General features: G+C 40.3%; 1 protein-coding gene across 1 annotated transcript in view; it reads right to left on the bottom strand.

Moving 5' to 3' along the window:
- Positions 1-18,841, bottom strand: part of LOC122795949 (transcription factor TFIIIB component B'' homolog) — a 700,162-nt gene that overhangs the window by 78,025 nt on the left and 603,296 nt on the right. The gene's annotated exons all lie outside the window — the stretch shown is intronic.

The following is an 18,841-nucleotide window of genomic DNA, read 5'->3' as shown; positions in this document are numbered from 1 at the left end:
CTTGCAGGTGTTACGCAACTAGAAAGATTCTTACATAAGTGATCCTGATTTAAAAATGCATTATCTTGGCTAGGCTAGGTGTATTGGAGGTGGGTTCAAATTGTTTTATCATGGTGTGGATGGGAGGAGAAATGGTGTAGGGGTATCCTGAAGGAACAGTATGCTAAGAGTGTTTTGGAGGTGAAAAAAGTGTCGGATAGAGTGATGTTTATGAAGCTGGAAATTGATGGTGTAAAGATGAATGTTAGTGCATATGCTCCACAAGCTGGGTGTGCGATAGATGAGAAAGAAAAATTTTGGAGTGAGTTGGACGAAGTGGTGATGACTGCACCCAAGGGTGAGAGAGTGGTGATTGGAGCAGATTTCAATGGGCATGTTGGTGAAGAGAACAGAGGGGATGAGGAAGTGATGGGTAGGTATGGTGTTAAGCAAAGGAATGCAAAGGTCAGATGGTAGTGGATTTTGCAAAAAGGATGGACATTGCTGTGGTGAATACGTATTTTAACAAGAGGGAGGAGCATAGGGTGACATACAAGAGTGGAGGGAGATGCACACAGGTGGATTATATCTTACGTAGAAGGGCCAGTCTGAAGGCGATTGGAGACTGTAAAGTGGTGGCAGAGGAAAGTGTAGTTAGGCAGCATAGGATGGTGGTTTGCAGGATGACAACGGTGATCAAGAAGAGGAGGAGGAGTGTGAGGGCAGCACCAAAGATCAAATGGTGGAAATTGAAAAAGGGTAATTGCGAGGTGGAGTTCAGGGAAGAGTTAAGACAGGCACTGGGTGGCAGTAAAGAGTTACCGAACAGCTGGGTAATTTCAGCACAGCTAGTAAGGGAGATGGCTAGAAAGGTGCTTGGTGTGACATCTGGAAAGAGGGAGGAGGACAAGGAGACCTGGTCATGGAATGAGGAATTACAGGAGAGTATACAGAGAAAGAGGTTGGCGAAGAAGAAGTGGGATTGTCAGAAAGATGAAGAAAGTAGACAGGAATATAAGGAGATGAGGTGCATGACTAAGAGAGAGGTGACGAAGGCTAAGGATAAGGCATATGAAGAGTTGTATGAAAGGTTGGACACTAAGGAGGGAGAAAAGGACCTATACCGATTGGCTAGACAGAGGGGCCGAGCTAGTAAAGATGTGAAGTAGGTAAGGGTGATAAAGGATAATGAGGGAAGCGTACTCACAAGCGAGGAGAGGGTGTTGTGGAGATGGAAAGAGTACTTTGAGGGGCTGATGAATGAAGAAAATGAGAGGGAGAGAAAGTTAGATGATGTGCAGATAGTGGATCATGACGTGCAGTGGATTAGCAAGTAGGAAGTAAGGATAGCTATGAAGAGGATGAAGAATGGAAAGGCTGTTGGTCCAGATGACATACCTGTGGAAGCATGGAGGTGTTTAGGTGAAATGGCAGTGGAGTTTTTAACTAGATTGTTTAATGAAATCTTGGAAAGTGAGAGGATGCCTGAGGAATGGAGAAAAAGTGTTTTGGTACCGATTTTTAAGAATAAGGGTGATGTGCAGAGCTGTAGTAACTACAGAGGGATTAAACTGATCAGTCACAGCATGAAGTTATGGGAAAGAGTAGTGGAAGCTAGGTTAAGAAGGGAGGTGATGATTAGTGATCAGCAGTACAGTTTCATGCCAGGAAAGAGCACTACAGATGCGATGTTTGCTCTGACAGTGTTGACGGAGAAGTGCAGAGAAGGTCAGAAGGAGTTGCATTGTGTCTTTGTGGACTTCAAGAAAGCATATGACAGGGTGCCTACAGAGGAGTTGTGGTATTGTATGAGGAAGTCGGGAGTGTCAGAGAAGTATGTAAGTGTGGTACAAGATATGTATGAGGGTAGTGTGACAGCGGTGAGGTCTGCGGTGGGAGTGACGGATGCGTTTACGATGGAGATGGGATTACATCAAGGATCAGCTCTGAGCACTTTCTTATTTGCAATGGTGATGGACAGATTGACAGACTAGATCAGACAGGAGTCCCCGTGGACTATGATGTTTGCAGATGACATTGTGATCTGTAGTGAGAGTAGGGAACAGATGGAGGGGATCCTGGAGAGGTGGAGATATGCTCTAGAGTGAAGAGGAATGAAGGTCAGCAGGACTAAGACAGAATATATGTGTGTGAATGAGAGGGAGGATAAGGGAATGGTGAGGATGCAGGGAGTAGAGGTGGCTAAGGTGGATGAGTTTAAATACTTGGGATCAACAGTTCAGAGTAATGGTGAGTGTGGAAAAGAGATGAAAAAGAGAGTACAGGCAGGATGGAGTGGGTGGAGGAGAGTGTCAGGAGTGATTTGTGACAGACAAGTACCAGTAAGACTGAAAGGTAAGGTCTACAAGAGGGTAGTGAGACCAGCTATGTTATATGGGTTGGAGATAGCGGCACTGACAAAAAGGCAGGAGTCAGAGCTGGACGTGGCAGAGTTAAAGATGTTAAGATTTGCACTGGGTGTGACTAGGGTGGACAGGATTAGGAATAAGTATATTAGAGGGTCAAGCCAAGGTTGGAAGGTTTGGAGACAAAGCCAGAGAGGCAAGATTACACTGGTTTGGACATGTGGTGAGGAGGGATGCAGAGTATATTGGGAAAAAGATGCTAAGGATGAAGTTGCCAGGTAACAAGAAAAGAAGAAGGCCTAAGATAAGGTTCATGGATGTGGTGACAGAGGATATGCAGGTGGGTTGGTGTGACACAGCAAGATGCAGAGGACAGGAAGAAATGGAAACAGATGATCCACTGTGGCGAGCCCTAATGGGAGCAGCCGAAAGAAGAAGATGATTATCTTGCTTGCATCAAATGTGGCAATATAAAATGAAGCAATATGCTGCCTTTGGGAAGTTACCACTCTTGGGCAGCTTAATCTAGTCTGCAAGAATTACATATGCCAGAGTTTCCCACTACAAATCCAATGCAGAAAATTTTGTATTAATTCAACCTTGAATGGATGAATTGTGTAGAGAAAACCAGAAACTATTAATTTTATGAAACTACAGATAAGCAAATGGACTGGTGTTCCACATCAGGAGTTAACTGAAAGGGCACACTGTATGTTCAAAATCTGGAAAAAAAAACAGCCATGACCTATACTTGTAAAGGGGGCAAACCTACCAGTAGAAAGAGTCGTTACTGCCAAAACTGAAGCAGAAAGGAAAAGTATTACAAATTGGTGACAACAGAGTACTTCTGGAAAAACGATTACTCACTTTTCACCATGAAGAAGAGAAGCAAGTTTATCCCAGCCATCAGGGAATATTGAGGCAGGTCTGCAATACTGAAAGTACACCAGCATGGGCCAGCAGTGTTCCCTATGGTAATCTCAACACTTGAAACACTGACTGCCGAAATACAGAAAAAAAAGAACTACAGGAAAAGAGCAAACATTGAAGCTTGCTCTTTTCTTTCAAAAGCAAGCCCCACTGCAATCCCAATGTGGGGAGGGGGGAAGCCAAAGTTATTTTTAAACTTATTCGCATTTCAGCACTGAATTTTAATGTATTAGAAACAGAAAAAAAGCAAAATGCTCAGATATATTATTTAGTCATACATTTAAACATTTCATATCACATGCTTAATTTTTACAGAAAATCACATACAAAAATATTACAGGAAAATTACCAGTCTTAACACTTACTACATATCCATCACATTTCCACGTCCCCCTCATAGCACTTCCATAGTAAATGCCTTGCAACATACTTTTCCCAACATGTTGTGCACTACTCTATTCTTGCTCCCTTCTATATCAGCCATTATTAAAATATCACTCTCCATTGGTCGGTCTTTTAATCAACACTTTCTTGTTGCCACTTTCTTGGCTACTGACAGCAGTTAAGATACTAATTCTTTCTAATTTGCTACACTAAAATTTTAATCATCTCATTAACTTTAACTGCTTTTTGAGCTCTGTCATGTTTTAACCACCCTTTTAATATTAAATGTACATCTTGTTTCAAACCAGTCTAAGACAAGAGCAAAACTATATGTTTACAAGTTTGCACAGCCTTCTCTTCACCTTGCCAGCATGCTACATCAAATCACTAGTGACATCTTCTCTAAACATTGTAGTGTATAAATGTACTTTAGAAATTTTGAAGTGAAAATTCTAAAACAAAGTGACTTGGAACAATATGATATCCTGCATATAATGTCTCATTTTATGTAGTCACTCTATTCTAAATTATCCCCCTCTACTCTTGCCTAAGCTCATCTATGTTACCATCTCTTAATTCAAACGTGAACGTCTACTAACTGTGCAAATAAAGGTAGCTCTCCCGATCTTCCTAATTAAAGCTGTACAGTCTTCAGAAGCTTTTTTCAGTATAAGCTCCACTAACCACACTTTTTTAGCTACAAGATAAATGGATTTGTTAGAAACAAGCCGGTATGAAGTTTGGCCTCCAGAAAAAAACCCTCATCTTCCTACATCATCTGTTCCCAATTTACAAGCATAGGCCTGCTTTCCTTCCCATGGTAGACTTGCCACTTCTATTACACACCAATTTTACTTTTTCTCTTCATAAAACACTAGATGACTTCTCGTCTACTTAATAACTGTGTCACATACTCCAACTGCATCACTACACAAGGCAAACTTTTCCTCTTTATACCCAGGTCTTTCAATATACTTCTGTAATATCTTTCAGTTTAACAAATAACTGCAGAAAAATATTCCACTCTGCAACACAGATTCTGACAAACACAAGATGTAATATATGAAATGCGGTTTCATGCCCTGAATCCGATACACACATGCTCCTCCTTTTTGCTAGGCAAATTATTTTTTTCAAACTTCTTTTGATTTACTCCTTTCCTAGACAATCTTGCATCATATTAAAAACTTCAAAAAAATTAACATCAACTCATCTAGAAAGACTTGACATACATAAAAAAATAATAAATAAGGTAATACAAAGAAATGTAACACACTCCCGGAACCAGATCTGGCCTTGGAATGAAAGCATCTGCATTTCCTGAAAAAAATTATAAGGTTGATTAGGAGGATATATGAGGAATCAGAGGTAAAAATTACAGTGGCTGGGGGTCCTCTCTGAGAATTTCTGCTTGAGCATAGGAACCAGGAAGGGTGTCCTCTTTCCCCTTTGTTATTTGCAGTATATTTAGAACCACTGGCAAAGAAAATAAGAGACTCAAATTCAAGGATATAATTGGTATGGTAGTCAAGAAAAGCTAACGCTATTTGCAAAGGATATAATTTTATACCAAGACAGAAACATTACAGTACTGTGGAACATTTTGAGGCAGTTTCAAATCTTTTCGTGATACAAAATTAATGAAGCTAAAACAAGGGTAGTAGCTGTAAATTATGTACCGACATACAAATTGGTTCAGCAACATCCATATTTATGGGGACATGATAAAATAAAGTACATAAGAGTATGGATTAAAAAAGGATTCTGGTGTGGCAGCCAAGGATATCTGGAAAGAGACTAAAAACATCATACAAAAACCGAGAAATTGGAATCTCTGGTATATGGATATATGGTTCTTTGGTAGGTACTAGGCTATCAGCCCTGGGGCCTATACAAGCCCAGCCAAAAAGGTACCCTGGCTTTTGTGACCCAAGAAAATTATTTTCCTGTGCCACTGTCAAGCAGAGCCACAGAGGTGATCCCCGGGGTGAATTTCCTATTTCCCATCCAATCATCAACATTTTTCTTGAAGAGTGCTAATGAGGAGCTTTGTTTGATATATATAGGTAGTTTATTCCAGAGTATGGGAAGTCTCTGGGACAGGAATCTATCCCTCCGGCATGTTCTGTTTATTGTGGAGACAAGGTTTAGGTCCCTAGAGCGTGTAGCTCGGAGGGATTGGGATTTCTTTAAGTGGAGCATGTCCAACAGCTCTGGGTTTGACATACCTTTGTATGTTAGGCAGAGATCACCTCTGAGTAGGCGATATGCGACAGAGTAAAGTTGGAGTTTTTTGAGACTGTCTGCGTAGGGCATCTGTTTGAGGCCAGAGGTCCCCTTTTTGAGGTATTTCTGCGGCCTTTTCAGTTGATGTAAACGTCTTGTGAGGCACATACCAAAAGGGGCGTTGTACTCTTATAATGGGTCTAATGAGTGACGAGTAGAGGGGAACAATGACCTCTTTTTTTCTGGATGAGAAACCTTTTGTGATGAGGTGTGCCACGGGCTTATAGGATTTCCTGACTACTGTGGCGATGTGATTATCAAAGGAAAGACTACGGTTCACCTGTGTCCCAAGGTCTCATCACACTTTCGGTGTTAAGTATACTACCGCCTATGCTGTAGTTCATGGATAGCAAGATACAAGTAGTTAAAATTAGTGCCTGTAGTTTTATACACAGGTGACGCATATTTACCATCCAGAGGAGAAGTTGTGGATAGAAATTAATGAAGTACTGAAGGATTTTATCCGGGAGGGGGGAAGACGGTAGAAGTCGAGCTGATTCTTCCAAAAGAACAAAGCAGTTTGGGATTATCAAATTTGAAAGGGAATTTCAGAGCTACACAGTTTAAGGCTCCTATACATAGCATAATTCAAAGTGGAAAGGGTTGATGATGAAATAGGGGAGAAGCTGAAGAAACAAGGAGAGACTGGGATTTTGGATGCAGATCCTTAAGGAGAATACCAATAATCATACAGAATATTATATTTATAAAGATACAAAAAGTATTATAAGATTTAAGTCAACACGGGAATGGAGAAAGGAGATTCTGCCGATAGGAATGTCTGCAATTAGGGATACAGACGATAAGCAAGAGGGGGTGGAATTTATTGGAGAAAACTGGCAAAAGAACCAAGGTACTGGGAGCAAATTAGAGAGGGAAAGTTAATAGAATGATGTGAAGATAGGTAAAGGCTGCCAGCCTAGCCAGACAGAATTTTGTAGATAATTCTGTCATTTGTAGATATTAACATAAGCCACAGGCTTGTTCTCTTAAATGGGAAAATATGGTGTTAAATGTGGAAATGCAAAAATGTGACAACAGTGCACTCTGCTATAACAAAGCTAATAAGTCAATTCTTTGATGTCAAAACTTGGAGTGGATATGTTTGGATGAAAGAATTCTGGCTATAGTCCTGAGACCAGAGTTAATTGCTAGAATTTGCATGTATAAATTCTTTTATAGTTCTGGCTTCCTGACCAGCTGCAAGATCAAAGGCTATTAATCGCGGAGAATCTGTTAGCCTGGGAACCAGAAAGAAATTATGTAATCCGAAATTAATCAGTGGTACTGTGTTATCAATTTAAGGACAGAAAGAATGAAAGCATTCAAGCATTTGTCTTGAGAACATCCAACATCACCAGCACTGCCTGTATCCAGATGTAAGTAGGATTTTAGAACTGTGTTTTCGCTTATAGCTAGGAAATAGGAAGATTAGACTAGTTTGTTTTTCTGTGATGTCAGAACTTTTGCTACTGTATTATTTTAAGTGCTTCTCTGTGATCTCTGAACTCTTGACTAGCACTGTGTAGTAAGAAGTATTGTCTTGTGTTTTTATTATTTATTATTAAACCTTTCAACTGTGACTGTTTTGTGTACAGATAATTTAAGCTCAGAGTATATTGCATGTACATAGTGATACTGTACCAAATCACTCAAAATAAGTCTCGACTGTTAGGTTGCACTTACCATTTGGATAATAATATTGCACAGTAATAACTGGGCACCCTTTTAAGGGCCTTTAAGTAGCTGATAAATATTAGCTGGGTGGTGGCAGTGATTTCTACTATATAGTCTGGGTAAAAGGGGCACAGCTGGAGAACCTGTGCCAGTCTTCCCCAGGAGTGTCTGTGTGGTTCTATATAACTCTATCTCAAAGTGTGTGTGTGTGTCAGCTACTTGGGCAGGGACACGAAGCACTGGTTGGACAGAGAGGGTGCTGGAGGTTTTAGCTTTCCCACTAGGCTGAAATCTGGACCCTATAGCTGTGCAAGTGGGATGTCTTATTGGGGAACTGGAGGAAAGGGAGAAACCAGCCCCGAGACTGACTGTGATCTCTGTGTGCTCTTAAATGAAATTGTACTTTACTGTGTATTTATTATCCTTTCCCTATAGGGATGCCCCTCACTGGTGTCAATGGTGACGATTGAGGTTCCTTGATTGCTTGGGCATCACAAATGGGAAGAGGCCAAGAATTATTCTGGACTGCAGGCTAGAGATGGTCTTACCTATCAAGGATTAATAATCAAGAGTAGAGGCAAAGAGAAAGAAATAGGGGGAGCCTAAGCAGAAGACCAGCACTGGTAAAGTTTTTAGTAGAATCTAGAGCAGACACTGCTGTTAAAGGAATAATCAGAGTATATAAAATATTGCATGATAACAATAAGAATCAATTAGAGGAGGTTAGAAAGGAATGGAAAGAGAGATTGGATAAGCAATTCACAAAGAAACAATGGGGGAATATATGTACGTCTTCCAAATATGCAGTGTCTAGAAGAGTTAGGATCTCTGCTTGAAAGTATTTACATAGATATTTTTATACCCCAAGTAGACTCCAAAGAATTTTTCCTCAGGTAGACAGCAAATGTTGGAGGGGTTATGGGGAAGAAATAGGTAATTGGGAGCATATTTTCTGGGAGTATAATGAGTTCCCAAACTTTAGAGAATCTCTGCAGACTACTCTGTCAGAGATACTGGGTGAGCAAACTGGTGTAAGTAAGGAAATTAGTTTTTGAGCTGTGATGCAGAATCAGAATTGCCTAGGCATAGTAAGGCCTTGTAGAGTCTTAATTATGGTGAGTGCCAAAAAGGCAATTGCTAAGAAAATGGAAATCCAAGTCTAAACTAACTGTACAAGTGGCAAATATAGTAACAGAGATAAAACAACTGGAATGTTTAGAAAAAGGTAGGAGCAAATTACAATGAAAAAAATGGTAGTTGTGGGAACAATACATGCAGAGGAAGAATGAGGTTTCAAAGAAGGCAGGATTTGAATGAGCTATGCAACACTTGACTGACTGGATACATTAAAAGTGATGTTTAACATTTGATACTAATATGTCAATACGGTTTGTTTTCATTGTATGACTTTCTATCAAATATGATACTTTAAGATATTTCTTGTTTAAAAAAAAAGTGCAATTCATAAGGGCTAAAATCACTGTCCTGGTAACGATCATTTGTCACATAAATTCAGTAGATAATTCAAGTAACAATTATAATTATGTGAAAGAATTATATACCTAAATCATGAAAGGTTGTTAACAGTAATACTAAAGGACGGCAAACACCTGACTCTGCCACTGTTATCATAGACCAAAGCTGATTGATTGTGATGGCAAGAAGGGTGGTGAAATTAACACTGAAATTAAAAGATGGTGACCTATGTAAATTCTTGGGCGGTAGACCAATATTTGATAATGTATTAAAGACAACATTGTTAATAAGGTAGCTATTAGCAGTAGTAAGTCTGACTGCCAAGAAGGTTTTAGTGTGTGGAATGGTGGTTGTTAGATGAAACGTATTTAATTGTATTGATGAAGCAGTGTTAATTAAGCATGAAGTGAGAGTTAAAATGTTGGGTATGTTTGTTGTCTATAAATGCAGACAGAGGGACTAAACAGAGAAACCCATTGTTACTGTTGTTTGCTTTGTATCTAGGGTCTTTAAGCACCACTTACTACAATATTATCATTTAAAGGGCTGAGCAATGAAAAGATGTCTTCATTCACAGATGATTTGTTTTTATTGTCTGAATCTGAATGTAGTATGGAGAAGTTGTTTTATGTACTTGACAAGTTTGGAGGTGCATTAGGATTATAAAGTTAAGAAGATGGAAAAAAAAAGCAGTGACAATTATAAACTTTATCTAGAGGTAAGGAGGATGTATGAAATTTATAGGAAGCTCAGTCTAATATACTTATGGATTTGGTTAGAGAGTACTCCTAACAGGTTTTATTACAAAACTGAAGTATAGATTAAAAATAATTCTGGTGTGGCAGCTAAGGATATGTGGGAACAGACTAAACAAAAGATAATACAAAAACTAAGAAAATGGAAGCTTTGTTATATGGATAGCAAGATGCAATCAGTTAAAATGTTTTTAGTCCCCTTAGCCTTACACACCGGTCAGGCATATTTTTATCAACCAAAGGAGAAGTTGTGGATAGCAATTAAAAGAGCTGAAGAACTTTATCCGGGAGGGGAAAAAGGCAAGAGTCAAGTGGGATAAGATTATTATTGCAACTGAACAAGGTGGATTGGGATTACTTGATATGAAGGGGTATTTCAAAGCTACACAGGTAAGGCTCCTATACATAGCACAAGCAGAAAACTATAATTCAAAGTGGAACGGGATGATGATAAACCAGTAGGAAGATCAAGAAACAAGGACAGACTGGGATTTTAGACGCAGGCCTTTAACAATAATCAAACTGAATACTATACTTGCAAAGTAGCAGAATGTACCCTAAGAACTAACCCAACACGGGAATAGTGAAAGGAGATTCTGCCAGTAGGGATGACAGCAATTAGGGGCATAGGCAACAGGGAAGAGGGGGCTGGAATTTATTGGAGAAAACTGGCAAAAGACCCAAGGTATTGGGAACAAATAACTAGAGAGGGAAAGATGATAGAATGGGTAGACACCAAAAATTTATCTGGACTGCAGGTTGGAGACTGGCTTCCCCATCAGGGACTGATGTCAGAGTACTGGCAAAGAGAAATAAATAGGGGGGTCCTAAATGAAAGACCAGCACTGGTAGACTTTTAAGTAGAATCTCAAACAGAAGCTGCCATTAAAAAAGGAATAATTAGTAGAGCATATAAAACATTGCATGATAACTATAAGAATCAATTAGAGGAGGTTAAAAAGGCTTGGGAAGAGAGACTGGCTAAGCAACTCACAAAGAAACAATGGGAGAATATATGTATGTCTCCCAAATATGCAAGAAAATCTAGAAGATTTGCGATTTTTGCTTGGAAATGTTTACATATATATTTTTATACCTCAAGCAGACTTTAGAGAATTTTTCCTTATGTAGACAGCAAATGTTGGAGGTGCGATGGGGAAAGAAAAAGGTAACTGGGAACATAATTTCTGGGAATGAGTTGAGTTGGAGTTTAAGGATTCCCTGCAGGATGTCAGATATGCTGGGTGGGCAGATTGATGTGACGAGGGGGATAATTCTTCTGAGCTACAATACAGAATCAAAACTGACTGGACACGGCAAGGCCTTGCTGAGTCTAATTATGGTTGCTGCCAAAAAAGCAATTATTAGAAAATGGAAAAGAAAATCTATACCAACTACACTAGAAGCAGTGAATATAGTGGGAGTTGTAGTAGTGCAGCGGTTATCGTTGTCATCTTACAGGAAGAGGCTGTCTGGTTTGATTCTTGGCTGGGGTGTCTTCTGTGCATACTCTGCATGTCCTCCGTGCGTTTGTGTGCGTTTCCTCCCACATTCGGAAGATATGCGTCCAGAAGCTTTCTCCCTGGGCCTCCACTGAAAATTGCCTCTGTCCCAGTTGGACTTTCCTGGTATACAAATGTTAAATAAGTAAACACTGGAACCGAGATCTTTAGAAAAGGGTAGGAGCAAACTACATTGGAAAAAATGGGAATTACGGGAGCAATACATACAGGGGAGGAATGAAGTTTAAAAGAAGGCAGCACTAAAATGAGCTAGGTAATGTTTGACTGAAAATGATTGGGTAGACTATAAGCGATGTATGATGTTTGCAACTGGGAGTGTGTCAGCATGGTTTGTGATGTAAACTGCTTGCAACTAGGATTGTGTCAGTGTCGTCTATTTTCATTTACATAAGTGCATGATTGCCTGTGTCATAAGTGATGGTTTAATAAAGACGTTTCTTGTTTAAAAAAAAATACAGTGGCAAAAGTGCGAAGTATTAAAAGTTGGAGAGAAGAGTGTTTGTGGAAAATGATTATTCACTGTAAACCAGGCAGAAAAGAAAATTTATTCCAGTAATCGGGGAATGTCCACAGCGACAGGTGTGAGATTCAAGCTGCTGTATACAGTGTCTTCAGAATATTTTTTCCTGGAGGATTGAAGTCATTTTTTGATGTAGGACAAGCTGTAGGAAATGCAAAATCCTATGAAACAAAAAGTAACCAGTCAGGCAGAAGGGGGCCCTGCCACTCATTCTTTTGACAATAAAGCACACTGGGAAACCTTGCCATTGAAACCTTTTCCAAGGTTCCAAAACAAAATGCTTATGAGACATAAACAAAGCATAAGAGGTGATTACAGGAATCAGCAGAACCTTGGAATTTAACTGGAATCTGGAGTTGGAAGATGGAAATGAACAGGAAGACCAGCAACATGGAAATTAGTGAACAAATGTGAGACTACAAAGCATCAACTGCATTGTGAAATACAGCTGTATAAGAATGAAAAGATTGGAGTTTTGCTGACTTTGTTAAACTTCTGTGGAACTGAAAAGCATTTGCCTCCCTTCATGTCATTAATAGTTGGAAAGACTCTGAGGGGAAGTGGAATGAGGAGAAAAAGGTAACCAAGTAAAACAATTGCTGTTCTTAACAGTATTTTCATGAAACTTTTCACAATATAAATTGCATATTTTATAGTAAAGTATTTTAAGTTGTTATTATATGTGATAAAGCTACTAAAGTAAACAGATGCCTTTACTCTTCTTCCTCTTCTCTTTCTTTTTGGTATTAAGAAAAGTAAGCATTACAGTGCAAAAACAAAATAAAACCTATACAAATCATGTTTAAGTTGATATGTTATAATCTTGGGATGTTGAGGTGGGGTGTAGGGTATAAAAGTACTCTACTCATCATAATTCATATAGAGCTGATGTGTTTTCTCTCACTTTTGCAAAGGTTAGTGTCTGCATTAAGACCCTTGGCTTAATCTAATAAATTTTAAGTGGAAACAAGTAAATTTGAGGACAATGAATACAATGAAAATTTTCCTTTAGCAATAAATGTATCAGCATGTCTTTTGGGCTGCAGCGCAGGACTAAATTTTCTTTTTTTTCTTACATTTCCATGTTGACAAGTTGATAATAGGGCAATAAAAGACAGAACACTGATTTCTTCAAGGCTAAAAGTTAATGATTTCTGAAAGCATGCAAGTTACTTTCATACCTGGAGGAATAAATATAAAAAAGAACAGACACCCATTAGTGCAAGTAGAAGCACAGGCAGGAGCTATAGTCTTAGCATGGATACCCTCTTTTTCAGTTTAATTACAGCCTGTGTTAGGATAATAGGAAGTTACTAGGCTATTAGCCCTGAGGTCCTTACAAGTCCAGCCAGGAGTTTAGCCCAAGTTCCAACAAGTCAGCACCCTATGCCACTGTCCAGCAGGGATATAGGTGGAATCCCAGGGATGTATTTTCTGTTACCCATCCAGTTATCAAGGTTGTGCTTAAAAAGGTTTAATGAAGTACTCTGCTTTATGTGGAGAGGGAGTCTATTCCACAAAAGGGGAAGTTATCTGGGACACAAACCTGTCCTTCCAACAAGTCCTACTGATGTCACACGTTTCGGCCACAGAACATGGACCGAAACACAAAAGGAGGAGGTGTATCCATATTAATCAAGGATATCTACACCTCCAAGTTAGTGGTGCAGTATGATACCTCTGAGATCATCCATGTGCAACTAACATCGGGCAAATCTGCAATGCAAATTGTGACCTGCTACAGATCACCCTCCATGACCAAGGACCACCACTCCACCTTTCTTCAGACACTGGAAAACATGAAGGTCCTACCAAACACCCTGATATTGGGCGATTTCAATTATCCTACCATTCACTGGGAAAACTACTAGAGTACAGATTCCCATGCCCAATGCTTCCTGGAATTCATCAACTCAATGGATCAGCTGGAAAACTCCCCTACCAGAGGTGAAAACATATTTGACCTGGTCATCACCAACATCGGTGACAGTTGTTCCACACTGGAGGTCAGCCCGTCACTGGTTAGATCAGACCATAAACTAATCACTCTGGATTTCCACACCTCACCACCATCCCCAACTAAGGAAACCACAGTAAAAAACTTTTCAAAAGCAAACTTCACCTTACTTGAGACAGAAGTGGTAAGTTTTACAGCCCACACGCTAAAGGACAATGCTGCCCAAGATGCAGAAACCTTTACAAATGCACTCTATGAGCACCTACCAGGATGTATGGATTGTGCCATCCGTAGCAAAACCAAGACTCACTCCTCTAAGAGAAGGAAACCAGTTTGGTGGACCCCTGCAATAAACAGGTTATACAATAGGAAGAGGAAACTAGCTCAGAAAAAAAGCAAATCCCAAGAAGGAAAGACATCCCTGATCAGTATCAGCAAGAAACTGAGGTCCCTCATGAAATCATCCAAGGCTAACTTCAAAAGAAAAATAGCCAAGGATTCAAAAGATAACCCAAAGCCTTCTTTAGCTATGTTAAGAATCTAAATGGCAACTCGCAGATATGCACTGAACTAGTGCAAAATAGCACAAAACATACTGAACCTACTGATATTGCCAACATCCTGGCAGACAGATTCAGTGCAAACTTCACCCCTCTCTCAAATCCAAAAGGGCCCATGACAATACCGGAAAAGTGTAGTGTCCCAAAAATCACAGACGCACAGGTGGAAACAGCCCTTTTAAAAGCCAAAAACACAGCATCCATGGGAACAGATGGTGTCCCAGGCTGCGTCTTGCAAGAAATACAGAACAAACTAACCCCCCACTAAAACACGCTGTTCAACCTCAGCCTCTCCACAGGCTACGTGCCCTTAGAATGGCGCACAGCAACGGTTATTCCTCTCTACAAAGGAGGGGCCACAACTGACCCTGGTAACTATCGCCCCATAAGCCTGACTAGCCTGGTCTGCAAGCCTATAGAACGCATCATCATGGAACTCATTAACAAAGACATTGGAAACTTCCAAACACTTCACCTGACCCAGCTCGGCTTTGTTAAGGGCAGATCATGCCTACTAAACCTGGTTGACAGCTTCGAGACAGTCATCAAGGCCATAGACGAGGGAAAGGTGGTTCACACAGCCTACCTTGACCTCACCAAGGCTTTCAAAACCATTACCCACTCGGGTATTACAGAAAAACTCACCAGCCTGAACATAAACCCCTATGTCATGAGATGGGTTGCCAACTGGTAAGAATAGTGGGCTCCAGGTCCTACTCTAAACCAGTCACAAGTGGTGCCCTGCAAGGCTCGGTCCTGGGACCCCTACTGTTCGGCATATACTTCTCAGAAGTACAGGCAAACACAGGAGGACTATGGCTAAAAAAGTTCACCGGTGACTGCAAACTGGGAGCCATAATTGACTCTCCGGGTGACACGGACATCCTACAAAAGGGCCTTACTGAAATGGACACCTGGTGTCAAAGTCATGGCCTCAAGTTAAATGCCAAAAAATGCATAGTCATCCCATTTGGGAAAAACAAAACAGCCACGAATTACCACATAGGTGGCAGCCCCCTTAATACAGAAGAGGTAGTAAGAGATCTGGGGACCCAGGTAGATAGTAATCTCTCCTTTGACAATCATATTGCCAAAGTAGTTAGGAAATCCTTCTGTGTGGCCCATCTAATTACTAAAGGGTTCGAATCTAGAAATAAAGAGGTTATAGTGCCCTGCTACTCGTCACTCATTAGACCCATCATAGAGTACAATTCCCCATTTGGGAGGTACCTCACAAAACACTTCCAATAGCTGGAAAGACCACAAAAGTACCTCACCAAGAGGATTACTGGTCTCAAACATATGTCCTATGCAGCCTGATTGAAAAAACTCTGGCTGTACTCAGTGGCATATCGCTTATTCAAAGGTGATCTCTGCCTGACTTACAAAGCCATGTCCAACTCAGAACTGATGGACATGCTCCACCTAAAGAAATCCAAGTCATTGCGAGCCGCACGCTCTAGTGAGCTAAACCTCGCCACAACAATAAATAGAACATGCTGGAGGGATAGATTCCTATCACAGAGACTCCCCATGCTTTGGAACAACATTCCAAATTACATCAGGCAGAGCCCCTCACTAACACTCTTCAAGAGAAACCTTGACGTGTGGATGGGTAACAGAAAATACACCCCTGGGATCACTTCATTGGCTCTGCTTGACAGAGGATCGGTTAATTAATCAATGGGGCAGCGAACATCACCACACTCTGGCTAGGCTTATAAATGCCCTCAGGCAGATAGCCTAGTACCTACCTATGAACCTAAGACCGGGTTTGAAGTGTCGTGTGTGGGTTACTCGATTGGAGCTTAACTTGCGGATATGCAGCAGTCCCATCAGGGCAGGGTCTGAGACTGCTTTGCATGTCAGACAAAGGTCACCTCTAAGGAGTCTGCAGGAGACTGAGTAGAGGGACAGAGCTTTTAGCCTATCTGTGCAGGGTAGATGTTTGAGGCCCTGGATTCTCCGGGTGAGGAATCTCTGTGGTCTCTCCAGCTGCTGCATGTGCTTTGTGAGGTACATGCCAAAAGGGGCACTTTATTCAATAAATCGGTCTTACAAGGGAAGATGAGATACTCTTACTAATGGGGTGGGCCATGTAGAAAGCTTTCCTTACAATGAAGGCAATATGGTGGTCAAAAGTCAGTTTGCTATCAACCTGGGTTCCTAAGTCCCTCACGACTGATTGCATGCTTAGTGCCTTATTATCAATATGATAATTTGTGGGGACATCATTCTCCCCAAAAGGGATGATAATGCATTTGTTGGCAATCAGTTTGAGGGCATGCTTTTGGCACCAGTCATTTGTTTGGGTGAGACACTCTTGGAGGATGTCCACATCACTACGGGAATTGATGACCGCACCCAGTTGCAGTCATCTGCAATCTTGATCAGCCATATCCCACTAGATTTGGCCTGTACCTCTGAGAAGTATATACCAAACAGCAGAGGCCCCAAGACCAATCTCTGGGGTACACAACTTGTTATGGGTCTACTACTTGAGGTGGCTTCCCCTATTTTGACTAGGTGGGTTTTATCAGTGAGCCAGTTTGCTACCATTCTGGTAACATATGGATTGATGCCTAGTTGAGAAATAGTATCGAAGGCCTTGGCTAGGTCACGGTAGGCGGTGTGCACAAGTCTTCCCCTCATCTATGGCCTTGGTTACTGTCTCAAAGTCGTCGACCAAATTTAACAGGCATGACCTCCCCATGACAAAACCAAACTGTGTAGGATCAAGTGTCTGGAGGTTACCAGTGTCTTTGTCAATGAGGTCCATGACAATTCACTCTACGGCCTTGCAGATCAGGCTAGTTAGGATGATGGATCTATAATTTCAAGGATTGGTGGATGCTCCAACTTTCTGCAAAGGGATGACAGTAGACAGTTGCTGTCCTCCACTCGGCTGGGATAAAGCTGGTACTCAAGCTTTGGTTGAACAGGGTGCCTAATGATGCTGCAAGGTCCTGTAAGCAACTGTCTCTACTTGGGCCAAATGTTCCTACTAGGAGTGTTAAACTTCATTACTTGAAGATGTACAAAGTTGTGTGTGTTTGTATTAATAGATTCGGGGGAGGGGTTGTTTTTTGTTTGAGTGTTTTTATTAACACTAAAAGTCTTGCAAAATGTTATGCAAGTTGCAATGGTGATAAAAAATGTACAAAGGATTAATCTGCCAAACATTAATGGGTGCATGCATTACAAAAGCTAGAAATAGACATTTAAAAAAGCTGCCATAAAAAATAGCTGAACATAATGACTTCTTACCATAATGGCAACACTTTCCATATTTTCTTGTAATGTGAATGCTCTCACAGGTATAGACTAAAAGGAAAGACTACTTAATTATATTAAGAAATGCAGACTGCAAATAGCCATGCTACAGGAGATGCATGTGGAAAGATTGAGCATGTGAATTTGATAGAGAAATTATTTCAAAACGCATCTACAGAATATTAGGGACAAAGGAAAACTGGAGCACTTTTATTAATTATTAGAGGAACTCCAGCAGTGAAAGAAGAGGAAAGAAAGATGACAAATATGTGTTAGTAAAGGGCTACTGGCAAAGAATAAGACTTACTCTGGCATATATTATGGAGTTTAAAGAATTGGGAGAAATAATCAACTTTCAGCATGGAATATTATAGGTGGGGTTTAGAATTTGATTTGCAGCAATGAGGATCTATCTGGGAGAACTAGAATGAAAAATATAACAAAGACGATGTACTTTTGAAGAAATGTATGAAAATATTCAGTATGATGTGAATTCAACAGCAGGAACAAAGTAGAAAGGGTTGTTTCCAAAATTAGGGAGCCTATAACAAGAAAAATAACCACAGATCATATGAAGATATGAAGAGATATTTTGGAAATTTTATAAAATGTGTATACAGCAGAGAAATTGGGAAATCAAGAAACAGCACAATTGGAAACATTTCTGGAAAACGTAACTATGCCAAGTTTATAAAGGTAGATGAGTCTCAACAACTAACATTCAAGACAGAAGGAGATGAGATAAAAATGGTGCTGTATAATCAATCTGCAGGAAGGTCTCCAGGAATAGATGGTATTCCACTGGAAGTTTGGAAGCTAGGCAGAAGGATCTAGAGGGTTTTGTTTAACAGTATTTTAAAAGGAAGAGAAGCACCAACATTCTGAAAAAGCTGTGGTGCCTGTAATACCTAAAGACTGTAAAGACCCATCTGATTCAGCGTCTTACTTATAGGCTCATTTCAATTTTAAACCATGATTACAAATTGTTTAGGTCTATAAATAGCTAAAAAATATGGAAAAAGAGATACCAAAATTGATAGATATGGTCCAATGTGGTTTTGTGGCAGGGAGGCAAACATTGACAACATTAACAGAACAATGATGATGCACAGGGAAGCAAATTTTAAGAAAATACCACTGTTGATGGATCCTGAT

Source organism: Protopterus annectens, chromosome 2.part2 (genome assembly GCF_019279795.1).
Source record: "Protopterus annectens isolate FY-2018-M chromosome 2.part2, PAN1.0, whole genome shotgun sequence".
NCBI classification, from domain to species: Eukaryota; Metazoa; Chordata; order Ceratodontiformes; family Protopteridae; genus Protopterus; species Protopterus annectens.
The sequence above is the reverse complement of the archived record's forward strand: the minus strand, read 5'-3'. Positions and strand labels throughout refer to the sequence as shown.